Source organism: Triturus cristatus, chromosome 9 (genome assembly GCF_964204655.1).
Source record: "Triturus cristatus chromosome 9, aTriCri1.1, whole genome shotgun sequence".
Classification (NCBI taxonomy): domain Eukaryota; kingdom Metazoa; phylum Chordata; class Amphibia; order Caudata; family Salamandridae; genus Triturus; species Triturus cristatus.
In genome coordinates this window covers 681276656-681283652 of record NC_140592.1, presented here as the reverse complement: position 1 = coordinate 681283652, position 6997 = coordinate 681276656, and positions in this window count along the sequence as shown.

The following is a 6997-nucleotide window of genomic DNA, read 5'->3' as shown; positions in this document are numbered from 1 at the left end:
GAGGTATTTGTATAGCGTGAACAGCTACTCAAAAACTGAGTGCCCGAGCACTACCAAAGACAAGATAATAAGAGGATAGAGTGAAATAAAATATTATAAGCTAAACGGGTATGTTTTTAAACATTTGCGGAAGATGGATTCAGTTTCTGTGCTTCTGAGTTGATAGGGCAGGAGGTTCCAGATTTTCGCAATGCATACAAAAGAGTGGTCCCACCACGTCTCCTTTTAAAAGGAGGAACCTGTATAAGGTGGGCCTGACTGGAACATAGATTTCTGCTGAGCTGGTACTAAGTGATTCTTTTGTTCAGATAGCTAGGACCGATGTTCTTCAGGGCCCTCTGAGCTAAAGTTAGTGCTTTAAAGATGATCCTTTTATTGACAGGGACCCAGTGCAGGTGGGTAAGGTATGGTGAAGTGTGGGTACCTTTTTGCAAAATACAGAGGAAGCGTGCTACCACATTTTGGACCACTGGCAGTTGCAGGCCTTAATATGCAGTTAAAGCAAGGTACAAGACATTCACGTAGCCCAGCCGAAAGGAGATCATAGCTTATACTACGGTTTTGCGGGCCTCCCATGAAAGAAGGGGGAGGAATTTCCTGAGAGTCTAAGGATCGACATACAGTTTCTAGCAACTGAGTGGATCTGGGTCTTAAAAGATAGGACAATATTGCAGATGACCCCCAGGTTTCTAGCTGCCAGGATTGGGGGAGTTCCATCCTTGGGCCAGGCACTATCACAACCTGCATTAGGGTTAGGCCCTAACAGTCTGATTTCTGTTTTGCTTTCTTTGAGCCAACCTAAGATTGCTCCCATGCAATTTGAGAAGGGAACTTTGCGGGATTCTTAATTTGCCAGATAGCAAAATACCAGCTGGATATTGTTGGCATATGAAACTATCATAATGCCGAATGTCTCAACCAGGGTGGCTAAAGGAGACATGTACATTATAAACAGTGTAGAACTATTAGCAGAGCCTTGGGGTATCCTACATTTTAGAGGTTTGGCTTGGAGAGGAGAGGTTTCGTCCAAATTGCTTGCTCTTGCGCAAAGATAGTCTAGTTCAGACAAACAAGTGCTGCACCCCTGACCCCACGATCAGACAGGCGTTGTAAAAGGATGTCATGGGGGACAGTGTTGAACGCTGTATAGAGCTCGGACAGAATAAGTCTGCATTGTGTCAGCAGTCTAGGGACATCTAAAAACTCTGAGAGTTGTTTATTTACTATAGATTCTAGTATTTTGGTGCTGCTCAGGAAAGAGATATAGGTCTAACATTAGATAGAATATTACTATCTGCTGAAGGTTTCTTTAGTAGTGGGATCACACTAGCTTCTTTCTATAAAAAAGGAACTGAGCCAGTTTGGATGGAGGTATTAAACACCTCTGCATAAACAGGGTCGCTAACCTCTGTTATTTCTTTTATTATACGGGGGCAAGGGTCAAATGGTGATACAGGTTTACATGATAGAAGAAGTCTTTTTATTCATTTGGAGGAATGAAAGATGTCAGTAAATTAGATGGGTTAGGTTCAGAAGGGGCCAAAGGAAGGACATGGGAGGACGATGCTGTACGAACTCCATGTTTATTTGTATTTGAATAATTACAAACTCAGGAATCACGTAAATTACATTAATGATTTTGAGGGCCTTATACTATTGAGCAAATAATTAACCTAGTCTCTTACAGACTACAACTACCAGAGGACATGCCCTTTCACCCAGTGTTCCATGTCTCTCTGCTCCGACCTTGTCATGCCAAAACCCAACAACTATCACCACCACCTCCTCTAAAAATTGATGGTCATCTAGAATTCACAGTACAGAAAATCCTTGACTCAAAGAGAGTAAATGGCTATTTATTTTACTTAATAGATTGGAAGGGTTACTGCCCAGATGATCGATCATGGGATCCTGCTGGGAACGTCCATGCCCCTCGGTTGGTATGACTCATTCACAAAACCCCCATAAACCTCGCCCTGTGTGTCACCCATTGTGGGGAGGAACTATTATGATTACTAACTCCTGCATGCCAGCATGCCCCATATGTGCATCAGTTAATAGCACTAAGGCCATGTAGTCCTACCCTACTTTGACACAGCTAAGGCTAAATGTTGTTCCCATATCTTTTAGACAAACCTTTTTACACAAAGAGTCTAAAGAGTTCAGTTGGTTCTGTATTTTGCTAGGCATAAACTAGCATTGCCATGTGCCAGATTTCAATATTTTCCTCATGATTGTAATGCTCCACGTTTGTGACTATCATCATGTTTGTACCAAGCCCCATGTCTGCTCCATGTGCTTGTAATTATCCTTGTGTTAATTTAAGGCTTGTTTCCTTAGTAAATTATTATTTGTGTCAGGTGCACATTTAGAACTTGCTGTGGCAGTTCCTTATAAGGGTTTCACGTGGAAGCACTTATTACACATGTTAGGAATTATCCATGTGCCTGCAAACAAGTATTTTCTGGAAACCGTGAGTCATAGTAAACACGTGCCCTTCTAGAATATGGAAGCACTGAAGTATAATTAACTACGTGCACCTTCAGTAAAATAGATCCGATGATAAATATTCCAGTTAAACCCCAGTTGGGCGCTTGGCTTTATTCCTTTCAAGAAGAAACTTTCCACTATCTCCCTGGAGCCCGAACCCCTCCCTCTTACCTCGTCTAGCATCCTGCCTGGCCGGCGATATCTGCACACTTGCAGACATCTCCGAGCGGCTAATCAGAATTTCGCCGATCCTGGCCTCACACAGAAAGACCTACCGTTGAGGAACGGGGGCAATCCATTGTGGCCTGGAAGTCGCCTGGAATAGTGGTTGCACATCCAGATCCGTCCTGCAGGTGTCATCACTTGGAACTCTGGAATGAAAGAAAAGAAAAGTAAAGGGAAAAAGACCATTGTTAGTGCACTGTACTTGTTTTTTCCGTGACTGTTCATTTCAAGCTTGCGATACTCCGGAACTTGTGCATTAATTCCTGAACTGAATAACGACACTTTTGAGAGCACAAGAGAATTCCCATGAACAAAAAAAACAGAGGATAATGCGGTGAAGCTGAAAGACAAAGCAAAATTCTTGTGAAGCATATGGCGTAATATGCTCGATGAGGAGACTTAGGACCATGACTAGGGACTCAATATAAGAGTGGTGTGTCTCCTTACCACAAGAGATCATAATACGTGTTTACTGTTTTCATTATTTTGTAAGTGTGTTTCATTACATGGAGTATTTACAAGAAATTGATTATGTTGATTGGCACAATGACTAATGAGATTTATGTTACTTCTTCCTAGTTGTTCATTCTAACACCATAGAATGCGCTTTCCCAAAAAGGGAGATTGTTGGGTGTGCCGTGCATAGCAGTCAGTCAGACAAACATCCAGAGGTTCAGACATTGCCTCTTTTGTTGTTTTATGCAGACCCCGTTCACTCCTGGGACAGCGTCTGTTTTGACGTAATACATTCTTTGGTCGAGTGCTGTGTTGGGTGTCCGATGGGTCCAGCATCGTCTTTGCAGACAAGTTTTCCAAGTCAGGTGTCCAACAGAAATCCAAGCCACTTACATCCTATTTCCCCTGGCGATATGGACCCAGGGAATCTGATAAATGCTGAGGACCTAGCTGAGACATTACCAGTGGTTTCCAGTGAGGAAATTCCCAATATGGTATTATTAACTAGGGCCCTTGGAACGATATAGAGTGTGGTCCAAGCCTTGCGCCAAGACATTCAAACCCTCAGGGATGAACTGGAGCAATATCCCCCACATCATTCGTTCTGGTTAGAGTCCGGATTCATTTCCAAGGATAAACAATTTGTCACTCAATCCATGCCGTTTACAATTGAATAAAGGGCAACAGAGCTGTCATGGAATGAGGGAACAGCCTGTGCTAGTGGCACTGTGCATACATTTACTCCCACTTCGCTGGCTCCCGTAGAGTGCTTTTTTACAGATAGCACTAACTTTAATGCATTCTGCAGACAATGTCAACAGCAATTATTGTGTAAACTGGGGCCATTCACCTCTGATATAGGTAGCATTGCATTTATCATCTCCAACCAAGATGGTAATGCTGCAAATTGGGCATTACCTCTCATTAAGAATAAAGATCCACTGTTGCACGAATATGCTAGGTTTTAAGAACCTATGTGATGCTTATTTACAAAGCATACCTTTATTAAGGTAGGTGATAATGAGCTTTTAAACCTACGATGGGGAAGGACTTACTTATAATACAACCTTTCGCAAATTACTTACTGAAACGCATTTGCCTGAAGAAAAAAGCATATCCCTGTTTTATAGGGGCTGAAAGATGAATTGAAAGATTCTTTGGCTCACATAGTTGACCCTCCCTACCGACTGGGTGCAATTTATTGATCTAGTAGTTAGACTGGATCATCGACTTGCTGAGCATAAGAGCAACTGATCTAGAAATGAGCCAAGACTGTTTTTGGTTCGATCTGAGTGAAAGGAGACTGATGTTAAGGTTAAGGACTCAGAGAACCCATGCTAATTGGAAGAACAAGGGGTCCTTATCTAGTAATGAAAAGGAACGATGCAGAAAATATATCTGTGCCTAAATTGTGGTAAAGCAGGACACTTTGCCTTCGATTGTATCGCCAAACCAAAAAAGGCTCAGAAAAAGATAAAAGTCATCACAGATGGCAATCAGAAAAATGTGCAAGCTCAACTAGTACTGAGGTGAAGTCGTTTAGAAGGTCTAATACACTGACCCCTAATCATACCATAGGTAAAATTCCACAACACCTAACCATTTCAGTCACCATGATAATTTTGCCACAACAACAAAAACAGTTGCCTATGCTCCTGGATTCAGGAGGCACCGGTGATTTCTAGGATTTAAGTTTGGCCAGTTCCTTAAATATCCCTTGAGTAAAGAAACAAGAACCAGAAGTAGTAAGGGCAGTTGAGATATTTGAATTGTCATCAGGATTGATTACTTAACAAACGCTTCCCATAAACTTAGTTTGTGCTAATAGACAAAAAGACACCCCATCTTTCAATCTAATAGAGGCGCACACTTTTAGTGCTATCATAGGGATATCCTAGTTAAAACTCTATAATCCCCTTAGTGATTGGTCTTCATGCTGGGTGAATTTAGGGTCACCATACTGCAGTTACAGTTGCTATACCACAGCACAAGACCTGATTCTACCCCAAACGTGTGCAGCAGTGGCACCATAACTTTCAAAACATCCTTCCAAAGGAATACTTGGATTTTCAGGATGAAGAGAGCCATTCAGCTACCCCCTCACAGGGACTATGACTGGCGCATTCATTTTATTACAGGGTCCAACCTATCATGTAGTCTCATTTACGCTCAATCGGAAACTGAGACTAAGTATCTAAAGCAATACCTGGAAGAATTGCTAGTTTTAGGCTTCATTCGTCATGCCACTTCTCCTGTTTCTTCCACCCTCTTCTTTGTCCCAAAGAAGAATGGTGATTTATGTGCATGCATAGACTACAGGGCCCTCAATAAGTTAACGGTCTAGAATAGACACCCTTTTCCACTCATACATGTTCTCTTGGATCAGGTGCGAAAGTCAACAGAATACACAAGAGGTTGCTGGTTACGTATTGGTTGTACCTAAAGTTTGGTCTTTTTTTTTTAAAAAGGAGGTAGATAGGGTATTAAATGCATGGTTATCACCATTTTAGTAATATTAAAGTATCTCAATAAAGAGTAGGGGTCAAAGGGATCTGTTTTAAAGACTCGAATAGTTTCAAAATCCCCAAATCACAGTATTATAATACACAAAGAAAACTATGAGTCTAGTAGTATTTCAGACCTAAACACTAGTACAAAGAGAATGCTCCGTTGAGTAAGACTGTTAATTAACATATATTGATATATGTATGTATGAATGTGTGTATATTCAAAACAAAAAGGTTCCCATCATCCACATAAGGTGGCTCGCTTCATCATCTGGGAAACCGGGACCTGACAGAGAACCGTCTTCTACTTGAATATCGTAGATATTGGTCTCATGTACGTCCCAGATATATTTAACAGTGTGTTATTTTTATTGTGATGAAGGAGACATGCTAAAGTGGTCGTTCAGGATGATGACTGCAGTGCAAGTGATAAGTGCTAGTGAGCATGTGCTGTTTAAAATTGACTATCAAGGCACAGAGGTAATTTATTCGAGCGCTACCTTGATGACAACAAATAAAAACAGTGCTACAACAGTTTTAAACAAATAACTGTCATGGAAAAATGGTCTACATGTTTCAGCTAACGGATATTGCTTTCCAAGCTCTCGTCAGGACCAGAAGGAAGCTACTGCATAAGTGATATTGTGCCAAAGTAACAAAAACAAACAGTTACGATACAACCTGAACCCTGTTATTGGGCCAAGTGGATCCGTAGAGAACAATTTTACTAGATTTACCTAAAAGGATGAAAACAGAACAAACTCAAAAACAAAGCATAACCTCTGACATCGTGATATTGTAAGGTCAAAAACAATGCATATAGATCAATGTCTAGTATGCTAATACTCTCAATGTATCTCGACACCAACAAGTCTGTCAGAATAAGTTAATTTAGAAATTCAAGGCACTTACCCAGTTTGTGGTGGGTATGCGCCTCGCCTCACCTGGCAACTGCTCAGGTTATGGAGGCACCGCTCTGCAATATAATAAGAGGGTTCAACATTACAAAACCTCTGAGTTTGTTCTGTTTTCATCCTTTTAGGTAAATCAAGTAAAATTTTTCTCTCCGGATCCACTTGGCCCAATAACAGGGTTCAGGTTGTATCGTAACTGTTTGTTTTTGTTACTTTGGCACAATATCACTTATGCAGTAGCTTCCTTCTGGTCCTGACGAGAGCTTGGATAGCAATATCCGTTAGCTGAAACATGTAGACCATTTTTCCATGACAGTTATTTGTTTAAAACTGTTGTAGCACTGTTTTTATTTGTTGTCATCAAGGTAGCGCTCGAATAAATTACCTCTGTGCCTTGATAGTCAA